This window comes from Cydia splendana, unplaced genomic scaffold (assembly GCF_910591565.1).
Source record: "Cydia splendana unplaced genomic scaffold, ilCydSple1.2 scaffold_48_ctg1, whole genome shotgun sequence".
NCBI classification, from domain to species: domain Eukaryota; kingdom Metazoa; phylum Arthropoda; class Insecta; order Lepidoptera; family Tortricidae; genus Cydia; species Cydia splendana.
Window position 1 is genome coordinate 192,425 of NW_026946891.1, and position 13,300 is coordinate 205,724.

Here is a 13,300-nt window from a genome sequence, read left to right on the forward strand (position 1 = left end):
AACACGCCGAGTTATCTTTTTAAAGTTGATCAAGGAGTGCAACTGTTTACTAACTTCGGTAAATATATACATAATGAGTATTGGAAGGCTGTTAGGGTGGTGTCTGAGTTGGTATGAGACTGCGTCCATAAAAGCCGATTCCCACCGGATTGCCTGTTTTTGGACGTTTGAGCAGAGTTGTAAAGGAAATATGTAAGCCAATTAGCCCCGGCTTGCCTATGGATATGTTTGACGCGCCGCCACTGGTTGATAGCCAACTTATCAATAACCTCAGTTTTGCAAATGACATGACTATAATTAGATTAAGTGTCTGTGGAAAATAACTTGCGGTTCTGTTTCTAAAATTGAGCATGTCAGATATGAGTCCATAACTCCATACTCAGGATTCAAACATCAAACATCAAACATCAAACATCAACATTTATTCAGCAAATAGGCCACAAGGGCACTTTTACACGTCATCATTGAATTTACATACATGCAAAAATAATAACATCAACAATTTTATAAAATAAAACTAAGAATTCAATCTAACGTATTACAATTACTAAGAGATGTATATGGTCTCTTAATGTCGAATTACATAAAAAATACAGATACAAAATACAAAAAAAAAACTATAATATTTAGAGGTGTAAATGTCTCTAGGTGTCAGAACTATAAGATTATATAGTTTATCAAGTTATCCTTAGAGATGTATAGGGTCTCCAAGAGTCAATATCCTGTATAATTAATACATTCATTAAGAGAAAAGAAACATACGAGAGCAGAATGAGGCGTCTCACTGTAATTAATTAATAAAAATAAAGTTACTAAGTATAATAGCTTGTGTTAGCTTAAACAGACCAGTCTCCACAAACAGCACCCGTTCACGAGTATGACGCGTATCTCAGCCATCGCCTCCCTCAACCTTCATTCGGGAAAGTGGCGACCCGATCAACGACGCCACCGTAAGCAAAGACTTTTAAGCGAGCATGACATGTTCAAGCTACCGGCCTATAATAATATTAAAATAGTAATAACATGTACGAGTAGCTGTAAGACACGGCATTTTGTGCTCGTATGTTACATAAAAAGACAGTATAGCTTCACATAATTACTAGCCTAAGTTGACTTAGAGATGTAAAGGTCTCTAAGTGTCAGAAACATTAAAAATATAGGTATGTACAATCAAAAATAAAATATATAAATAAATACTTAGAGATGTATAAGGTCTCCAAGTGTCCAAAACTAAAATTAAATTAAACAATTTAATCAAGCGAGAACATCATTGTCTCATGTGTCAATTCTACTGGACACTAGCATATTTAATTCACAATGTAAAAAAAAAAAAACAATATTTATTTAGCTCTTATTATACTAATGAAATCAAGCTACCTGCTTAAAGGCATCTCTATCGTTTATAAAATCATTTACAGTGTAGTACGCCTTACTTAACAAGGAGCGCTTAATGTGCGACTTAAATTTGTGAAGTGGTAAATTCACTACATCAGTGGGGACTTTGTTATAAAAACGTGTACAGTTCCCGACGAAAGACGTACTAACCTTACGGAGGCGGTGGGCGGGCACGGCAAGCTTATGTTTGTTTCTAGTGTTATAGTTATGGATATCACTGTTAACCTTGAATTCGTGGATGTTTTTCCGAACATACATAATATTCTCTAGTATGTATTGAGATGCAACGGTAAGAATGTTAACTTCTTTGAATTTCTCTCTTAGGGATACTCGAGCGCCCAGTCCATAGATGGAACGTACAGCTCGTTTTTGCAGCACAAATATTGTCTGAATATCTGCCGCTTTTCCCCACAACAGAATTCCATATGACATAACACTATGGAAGTAACTAAAGTATACCAGCCTGGCCGTCTCTACGTTTGTTAGCTGTTTGATTCTCCTCACTGCATAGGCTGCTGAACTAAGTTTTCCGGCTAGAGTGCCTATATGTGCATGCCATTGCAGTTTGGAGTCTAGAGTGACTCCCAGGAAAACAGTTCGATCCTCAAATTCCAGCGTATCACCTTTTATTTTAATCTTGCTGTTATTTACCTGCTTGACGTTAGGTAGCGTAAACTTGATGCATTTGGTTTTCTTGGCGTTCAAAAGCAAATTGTTTGCCGTAAACCAGTTTACTATGGTAGATAGCGCGTCATTAATGCTCTCGAAGCTATTTTCCTTTCTGTCCACTTTAAATATAAGGGAAGTGTCATCTGCAAATAACACTATATCATGTCTATCTTGCACAACTTTTGGTAAGTCATTAATGTATACCAAAAACAGGAAGGGACCAAGAATTGAACCTTGAGGCACTCCGAGGGCTACCGGGGACCCCGCCGATTGAGTTCCATTAATAACTACTCGCTGAGTTCTATCCGAAAGGTACGATGAGACCAGGTCAAGGGCACTAGCTTTTATCCCATAGCGGCTTAATTTTCTCTTTAAATTTTCGTGATCAACGCAATCAAATGCCTTTGACAGATCACAGAAAATTCCAACAGCATCTTGAGCTTTTTCCCAGGCATCAAAGATGTGTTTTAGAAGTACCGCACCGGCGTCAGTAGTTGATCGACCTTTGGTGAAACCAAATTGATTGCTATCAAGCAGTTTGTTTCTGTTGAAATGTGACAATAGTTGAATTAGAATAAGTTTCTCGAACACTTTGCTTAATGCCGGTAGTATTGAAATCGGTCTAAAGTTCGTGGGATCTGTTCTTGTTCCTGATTTAAACAGAGGGATAATTTTGCTATGTTTCATAATATCTGGAAAAATTCCAGCATCAATGCATCTGTTGAAAATCTCAGCTAAGTATGGTGTAATTGACTCAATAATGGAATCTAATACTTTGACAGACAGGCCCCAAAGATCTTCTGTTTTCTTTAAATTTAAAGACCTAAAAGTCTTAAGAACTATATTCGGAGAGACATACGAAAATTTGAAGATTTCTGACCAGATTCATACCCCAGGATCAAAAGAAATAAGACGAAGTTGATGCATGTCGATCTACCTGGTAAAATGAAGAGTACCAATGCATTCCACGATCTAGAGGCAAGTTGTTGGTTTACATGGGATCTTAAATAAGCGACGATGGCGTTTTCGACCAAAGGGTGGTCAGAAGAGATCAGATAGCCAAAGTTGCGGTGAAACGACTCGCCAGGGTATGCATATGGGAGAACATACAACCAGTATCACACTAATGCGGACGCCTTGTTTTCTCGATCTTTCTGTACATGTCCAAACCTAGACCATTAAAACTGAAACCCATCATAGGACAGATGCATTTGAGAGGTGGTGCTGGCGAAGAATGCTTGAACGCAGTAGGTGAAATTGCATCAAGTCTCGACGAACTCAACATCAAACCGAGGTTATCCACTATTTGTACTCATCGCGCACGTACTTTCTTCTGCTATCGAGGCAGAAGAGGATCCTATAGTCTGGAGAAGCTCATAATCACTGGCCACATGGCAAGGAAGCGTAGGGATAGGCATGGACGTATGGCCACACAGTGGGCGAACAGAAAAAATATTAAAGACAAAGCCACATTACAGGCTAGCATATCTAGGTACTGCAGATGGTGAGCACTGGTGAAGAACCACACAGGACAGGTGTCCAACTGTCCACTGTGACCCAAGAGGATAGGGACACGAATAAAACTGATAACTATGTCTTGTGACTATTGCTCCTGTAGTGGTCGTACATAAAACAAATACCATATCCTTAACACTACGATATTTCCCAGCAATATTAAAATTAATGAAGAAAGATACATATGGAACTTCATTATATGACATCTGATTCTAATTGTGATTCTGATTCTTGTGTAGCTCCAGCCTCCAGCCTGCATTTTATATCTCAATATTCTGATTAAATCTGATAATCAAGCTAACAGTTGAGGCCACGATCATATACCAATAATTATTTGGCTCATGATTGATCTCTTCCTTTTACTATAACATAAAAAGTTTAATACTTAATTGAAGTTACCTATCACCCTTTCCTTCCTTCTTCACAGGTTTAAATCAACACATTTTATGTTAAAAATAATGTTCACTCGCATCACAATGTCTGTTGTGATAGACGACAGACAACTCTACGTGCCAAAGGTATGCTTTTACCGAGTTTTCAATAACAGACATTATAACTACATAATATTACAAACACCTAATGTTGGTACACACTGTATTATCCATACTATTTTATTAACATCCAAGCAAAATCTGTGTTGACAGACGAGATAAAATATTTAGCCGATACGCTGTTGAGCCTGGAATAAATATAATATGATATAAAAGGCTAATTTCTAGCCTAGTGTTAAAAATAATAAAAAATATTAATTATTATTAATGTTTCGTCTAGACCATCTAGTATTATTACAGTTTACCACACAACATCTATCGTGGCCCATTTTTATTGTAAATATGATTTTTAAGGCAAAAAGAAACGTGAACAAAATAACTGAAAAGTATGTGAATTGACAGAAACACTTGACTGCTTGCTAACTTGTCATGTTGTCATTTAGCCACATCAAGCGCTGAGTTTGTTTCGGCTCCCCCCACCACTTGCCTTGCACGCAGCGAATACCTACTATTCCTTTTCGTTACCTAGACATAGGTAATATACTCTGTAACAAATGCTCATGCGTCTTTGTCATTATGCCATTATTTAATTTCAGAACTACTTGCACAGAGTGGTATAATGACTACTATCATAGTTAAAAATACGTTATCACATTTATTTATTATTTAGTATTTAGTATCTCGATTGGGTAGGCGATATCAATTAATATGTGTTGCTAGATTCCAATTCATTTAACAAAATCAAATTAGTTATGCATGGCTAATGGCTATTCTTTAAATTATCTACCACTCCCTTATCCATTTCTGTTCGAGTAAAAGTAAAGTATGTACTATGTACTTAGAAGTATCTAAATCAGTTAGCAGATAATATAGAAACCACTAGCCCATTCAATCAGTATGACTTTCACTGGGAGTCTTTTCAATAATAACTTATTTTAGCATTTTTAATACTTTAGGTTTGGGTCATCGTATGTACATACATACACAATTCAGAAGTTTAGTTAATCTTTATCTAATCACTAATCTATGGAGTTTCCACACTAAGAATCAATGGTTCAGTAATAATAGGAAGTCATTATACCTTAGGGTATTGCTTAAGTGCAAACATATTAGTGGTGGCTTATACTAAACAGTTTTGCCTTTGTCCTTTACATATCCAAGTTGATATTTACTGATTCTCTGATAACAATCTATATTGAAATGTTAATTGGGAATAAATTAAGATACTATGCTTTATTACATCAACAGACAAGTCTTTGGAACCTTCATGTAACGCTGATTAAACGCAATCCATAAAGTAAGTGAATATTGTTTAAATTAATTCGATAGTTTTTTATTCGTTTACAATCATTTTACCCGTTTATTCTTTCAGAACAGAAATATCATGCATGCCAATTGAGTATGTTACTATTGTTAAATCTAGCGAGCCCCATTTTTGGCCGCTTGCTGGTACCATTGGAATGGCTGAGTGATTCTGATTGAGTTCCAATGATGTTCCTGGTCCTTTGAGTTTGAGTAGTACGTACCTACATTGTACATATGACGTCAAATTGTAATCTGATTTCAAGTTCCTCCTGCATTTTCATTCAGGCACATTACAACTAAATTGTACCGACTTCCAAGAAACCAATCCGTTACAACTCCTTACGATTGTAACAAGAAACAACGATGAGGCAAGAAATTCCATATTAACATCTCTTATGATATGAGTGGTTCTAGTCCTTCAAACGGGGTGAGTGTTAAATTCGAGTTTTTAATTAAACTCAATGGTTCTGATTAAAGCCCAGTGAAAATATGGATCCGCAAAACATACCATTATAATAGCCTGGTTTGTTTGTCTGGAAGATATCAATCTTTTAGCGATAAGACCGCCCGTTGTGCACCATAGTATAAGTGATATGTGTTAAGTTCCTTTACATATTGGTGAGCAATAAAGAATATTGTGTTGTTGTAAAAATATTGATCATATAAGTATAAGGCTAATACGTTAAACATGATACATTCGTTTCATGAAAAGATACGCAGTATAAATTGTTGTCATTTCACCACACTTGCGCTCACGACTAGTTTAATCATGGCTGAGCTGATAATTTGTGATGAAGCGGGTATTCTGCAAGCAATGCATCTTCTAGAAAAGTATGCAATCCAGTAAGAATTAACTTGGCGTGGAACTTCATAATCACAAAATATTGTTTACCACCAATTTAACTAAATACCGATGTAATAGAATATATACAAAATCGGAGGTCAGACCTAAACTGGTTTGTAAAATTATAATATTAAGATCTTAACTCATGCAACGTTACAAACAAAATTGCAAAGGCATGGATGCCAAAAAAATTCGCATTTAATTATTTTAACAGATCTATAATCATTTATGCGATTTCATTTACGTCTTACATTGAATTAAATTACGAAAAATGTCATAATCGTCACTTAAGAACCCAATTTAAAACAGATATAATTAGTAATGTTAAATTGTTGATCAACTGCATAATTTGAATCTTCTAGCTCAGGTGATAAAGTCGCTGTTTGAAAGGATCCATTCTGGTTCACAAATCGACCAGCAAATTTTAATTTAAAATATATTTATATAGACCGTGATTACCTTTCCCTTAACCGTGAATCGTTCAAGACTGTTATTTTTCAAAATGTCGTAAATTTTTAATAGTGCATGATTTTATCAAAGACTGGTCAGGTAACTAAAACTAAACAAGTAAAGCAACTTGTCAACTACATCATCAAACATAATAAATATCAAAATGCAACCATGTTCTTGTGAACATAATCATAACATACACCCAAATATAGATTATATATAAACCTCCTGTTCAACTTAAACTTGTTAGGCATGAGCAGGTATGGTAACGGTACCAATCATATGATATTTAAGAGAACAATAAGATTATTCACAACTTTGAGAAAAAATCTAGTTACTTGTATCAAATATTGCCACTGGAGGGCTTCTTCACCTTTTCTTTGATACATGACATATATATATTTCAGTTCAGGATTATTGCTGATAAGTGTAAATTTACTGCTTAGGGCGTTAAAACTTGAGTTGAATGTCCGTTTCGTCACCCGCGTTTTTAGACATGTTTAATGAAAAATGTACGTAATGATTGGTTTCAACGTAATCAAATCTGAGACTTAAGCAGTTCCATGGCTCTTGTTGAAGGTAGTCTTACCAAGTTAGTGTTTAAAAACTGATTATAAACACCTCTCTGATAGAATTTATAGTAAACATACCAATATTGTGCTATCTTTTCTGATGTGACAATCTTAGCCACTCTCTCATTCTTATAACATAGAAATGTTGGAATCCTGAGCGTTGCGAGGGTTTCAAGGCACATGGGTTAAAAACAAACTTTGCTGCCCTGGTGACACAAACATTTTTATCACATCAACCAGTGACAAATACTGGCTGTAAAACGTTAAATATATAACATATGCTTTCAAATATTTGTATCATTCAAAACCATCACTTGAAATTCCATTCTACTGCTTAACATGAGGAATCAACTCCAAATTTGCACTCTATAGGACTGATTGATTAACACACTGCTTTCAAAGATTAAAGCGAGCTTTTTAGTATTTTGTATTCCAAGTAGAATTTTTTGAAACAATTTTGTATTTATATAATTTACCAAGGAAATTTTTGTATTTAGATAGGTACCTATTTTTTATAAACTATATATATATTTACTGACATTTGCAATCTCTTGTATATCAAAGAGCAAGAATGTTCAATAAAATGTAGGCACTTAATTGCATATGTGCTCCGGTGAACCACTAACATATTCGCCTGCTTAACGCCTTTTTGCAAGAATTACATAAATATGGGCTTCATTTCATGCCTGAAATAAAACATTAAATTGAACTGAACAAACCAAAAAATGTAACTCTTTAGTTGTACGTGCATATATAAATTGACTTTTCATATGTTACGTTTGATGATGATTACAGTGCATGTGCATAAAATCCCAGCATCTCCACCATGTCGTCAAGCTCACCATACTTGTTAACCTATCGAATGAGATGATGCCTTTACTGATACTGGTTAGCAATATGTAATCATACTACATACCTATATGAGGCCTGGACGTTAGTGAGATGACGATTCACTCAAATATTGCTGGTGTCCTACTTTATTACCTGCATATAAAATAAGTTTCACCTTATTATCCACCTGGTTTCTTGAACCTCATAGTCGCCTCCAAACCTCCCCTTATAGCGACCCCATTCCTCACACTAAGTTTACCATAAGTTCATACTAGCCATCAACAATTCCCTCGGATCACTGTTCACTCTGAATACTGATATACGTTAGTCACAATTTACATGAGGCACATCATTAATCTAATAACACCATAAGAAAGCCGTTGAATTGATCCCCAAAGCATAATTCTCCCTCCGTATATCTGTTCGCACATAACCTCCCTTTCTTACTATCGTTCGGCGTCTACCCTCTTGTCTTTTCCTAAAAAATCACAATAACCTAGAAGCGGTTATTTAACTTAAACATGACTGCGAGCGCCATCTACTCCATGACGCTGGCAACTATTAGCCGGTTCGCATGTTCGCGACAGCCGGCGCGCCCCGGCGCTTTATTATGAAACATTCCATACATAAAAATTTAGCGAACTCTTTAACGATACGAACAGTTTGGTCACCAAACTTTGGTGCAACCGACCCTAAGCCAATCTGTGTAGCGAATGTCCTATAAAATCATTCATTCATTCAATTGTTTCATAATCGTTCTAACAGAAAATATTTTTAAGCGTTTGAAATTATAAATTATTGCAGCTAAAGGTAACGGGGTCTAAATAACACAGAAATTAGTACTTAAATTAGAATTTTCAAACCGTATTTTAAAATAAGACCACTTGAAATAGTGAACCAATTATTACCTATTATAACATACTGTATAGAATTATAGTCTTTTGTTAATTAAGTAAACGTCTAAATGCTTGATAATAATACGCTCATTCTAATCATCGCTAGGCGATCTATTACTTCCCTTGTTATGATTAAAAGCTGTTATGTTATGATTGTTATAAGGCAGTGGGACATTTACTTTACCTTCATTCCCGAATATTAGGTACTTTTTGAGCATGTAATTATTTTGTATTATTTGTGTTTTCTTCTTTATTTAATTTAGGTCTTAAGTTAGGGTTTTACAATGTGAGTATAAAAGTACAATATAAAAACTCTTACAAATCATTACAAAAAATATATAAACACATTATCAAAACCTAACCTAGGGTGCCGCCGGCAGCGGGGCAGGGCCCAAGCTGCCGGTAGTCAGGGCCGCAGAGTGAGGAACTGACGTACTATACGCGCCGTGTCCAAAATTACTGCCTTCTGCATCTGACCCTTGATCCAACCACCCAGCGAGAGTCTCTCTAGGTGTTGGTCGAGACTCTTCGCTATGAGGCCATTCACCAACACGACTATAGGAACAATCATCGTAGAATCAACATCCCACACGGCGGTTATCTCATGAGCTAAGTCGAAGTACTTACTGGACATGTCCTTCTCGGCCTTCACGAGATTCTCATCATGGGGGATGGTGACGTCGACGAGCACGGTCCGGCGCTGCGATCGATCTATCAGCACGATTTCAGGCTTATTGGCTACAATAGTTCTGTCAGTGATGATAGATCGATCCCAATAGAGCGTGGTACGGCCATTTTCGAGAACTGGCGCAGCTGAGAACTTCGCGGTCCACAAGGCCGTATGGCCAAGGCAAGCTGCTGGTGAATAATTCTGGCTACGAGATTATGTCTGTGCAAGTACTCGCCGTTAGCAAGATGAAAACAACCGGAAATAATATGCCTGTGTTTTCTTTATTATTACTATATTATCAAAAAAAAATAATTATAGCTCTAATCGGGATATACCTGGCATAATCAACTACCGTTTGATACATTTTTAAGCTTCGTAACAGTAAATTATGCTGAGAAGAGTTAACATGTGTACCGTGACTGGTAACTAATACACCCCGAATGTGGTATAAAATAGTCTGATAACGTAACTTACGACCCCCTAATAAACAAGATTCACTAAATTATCAATAATTTCATGGGCGTAAAGAGGCGAAAACAGGTTAAAGAGACTAACATTTTGAGTACTTTTCCAATACACATCAAAAACATTGCTCGATAAACAACAAAAATATATTATAAACATTTAAAAAAAAATCAGTTTTTCGCGTCTCCTGAAAAGTAGCATTTTGTCCTTTACGACAATTGAACCAAAAGGTATCGTATAATCGTAATAATATTAGACCAATAGTGGGACCGGATTTTTGCACTAAAAGTTTTGATAATTCTAAAGATGAAAAAGTGATACTTATCTGACATGGGACATATTTTTAAGCATATTTGTAAAATATGACGAAAAGTTAGAACGAGCGTTAGATATAAATTAGGTATTTATATATTTTTAGTAATGATTTTTTAATATTGAATTAAAGTGCAATGTTTAAGTTCCATCGTTTATAATATGTATGACGCTTTATAATGTAAAATTATTAGAATTTTTTTTAACGTGCTTCTTAGTCAAACTACAAATTAGCTTATTATTTTGTCGATATTGAATTAAAGTTTAATAAATCCACAACAACATATCTAAATTCTAAAGTTAGTAGGCAAGCTAAAAATTTAGAAGAATAAGATATATGCTTTAGAATTAATATGCGTTTTTTGTCCTATAATATCTAATATTGAATTAGAGTCTGTAAAAATAAGTCTATTACTATAAAATAATATACGCAGCCATATTATGGAAAATAAGAAATTTCGGTGTGTAGCTTGCATTGTAATAGTAAAATATATTTAAAAAGGCGCGAAATTCATACATACGCCGCGCTGGTCCGTCAGTGTCGCCGGCGCGGCGCCCGAGAGCCTATCACAGCCTACCTATACCTCGCCCCTCGCCTCGCCCCACCTCCCGCTCACAGCACTGTCTGTCTTTTCTTATCATTCATTTGTTTGTTTACTGTGGACATATATAAATTAGATGCGGATATTACGTGAAATTAAAGGGGTCCCTTTGTTTCCCATAAAGTTTTAAGTCATAATGTATTGTTTGTCATATAAGAACCTTCGGGCTCTCGAATTAAGGTTTATTTTTTAATGGCCTTAGTAGCAGTGTGATAGCGTTGACTCGGCTCGGAGAGTTGGCGAATTGGCGATTCATTCGCCGAGTTAGCGGATCGGATACCAAGTTATCAGTTAGTTTAGTGGCCGAGTTGATTAGGAAGAACATTTGAATTTCGAAATTGTAATAAAAATGTACATGATATTCACAACTATTTTTTTTTACCATAGTTTGTCAAAGGACTGTCTCATTTCAAACATAGACAGAATCATCATACTATCTTTGACTTACACTAGTACTAGCACCCAAAAGAAAAGGATGAATATAGTTTTTTGTTTTTATTTACTGACAAATTGGTTTGACCGACTATACCTATTTCTGGTTCCTATTGTCATGTCCTGTCCTATTCAACGTCAATATCATATTATGTATATTATAAACCAACTGCTCAATATTACACGTATACATATTGAATATACAATAAGGTAAGTGACCTCACCTTATTGTATATTCCGTGTCGGCCGTATATGCCTATATACGGCCCACCTTAAATTAAATTTTTTTTTTGTTTAATAAACAGGATATTTAGTATGAAAAACTCACTCAAATAGGTATCTTATTTATTGAAGTTTCTTCATTATACCAAAATAGTTATAAAAATATTACGATACTCTTGGAAAATATACCTTTTATAAAAGTCCTATTGTGGGCCTTATTGAACACTAGCAGGGTATTACTTAATCCCGCAAAAAATAATCATTTTGACAGTAGACAATAACAGATTTTATTGTTTTTAACTTAAGAGTTATACATATACAAATAACAATATTTGGTACTTCACAACAAGAGGATATTTATAATAAGTTAAAAATAATTCTTTTGGGCCTTATTAACTAAAGATATAAAAATTGTCTAGTTTACGCGAAAATAGTAGGTAACTAAAGTCACTAAACATAAATCTTTATTATTATTATGTTTTAACATCTGGGGGCACGGCAGTGCCCCCGCCAAGACGAGCAAAGCGCAAGGGCACTATCTACAGTATCTACCTTTTCTCGAAGCGCTTCGTCGTTTTTTGGAACCCTCATAACTTGGGGTTGGATTATACTAGATAAACAAAGTTCTCGGACTTATTAAGCATATCAATTGCATAGCTCTTATACTTTAGATTTTATTCATATCTAAAAACTTCGATTTCGTCACTGACTCACTCACTTGATGATTATCAATACCTTTAGGGTACTTCCTGAAGTCCTCTAAGAAGCTGAAATTTGATATGTAAGATAGTTTTAGTACACAAACAACAAATAAATTCAAAAACTTGAATTTTTTAATCCCTAAGGGGATGATGAGGGGGTTTAATCTTGTATGGGGAATCAATAATCGCTGAACCGATTTAGTTGAAATTTGGTATGTAGATAGGTATTGTTATGGGGAAGGATATAGAATAGATTTCAACCTCAAAGTTTACCCTTACGGGGTGAAGGCAGATTTCAACCCCAAAGTTTACCCTTACGGGGTGAAGGGTTTATATGGGGAATCAGTAAGAAGTACATTGTGTAACAGATGCCCCCAGATACTTATTTCAGGATTTTTAATAGTAAATCACCCCCAACCCTTTAAATTAGGGGATGGAAGATTGTCATAAGCAACTTACAAAAAGAAGTGAAATCCCACCAAAAACATTTTGATGTAAAATGTTGCCCAGACGAGACCATAAGGCTCGCACTGTCAAAAAGTTATCAGATCTCTTGCCAAGCTTCTAACTCTACAAGCCCTAACTTCACTAGCTCTACACCTTAGTCAAAGTATGTGGCTCGGCCGTTTCGTTTCTACAAGAACTATTGTATGTATAATAAAAAAACCGCCCAAGTGCAAGTCGGACTCGCGTTCCAAGGGTTCCGTACATTACACAATTTTTAACAATATGTTTTTTTAGTGAAAAGTGAGTAAAATGTCTTTTAAAAACCCGTAGGGATCGGATCAAAAACTAAGTACTTAAGTCCGACTCACGCCACAGTTACATAGTAAAGAAAAATAATAGAAACCCCATGAATAAAGGTAATTAATTATAAGTTAACCAGAGCAAAAATGAGTAGGCACTTTCCGGTGTAAACTTACTGTCG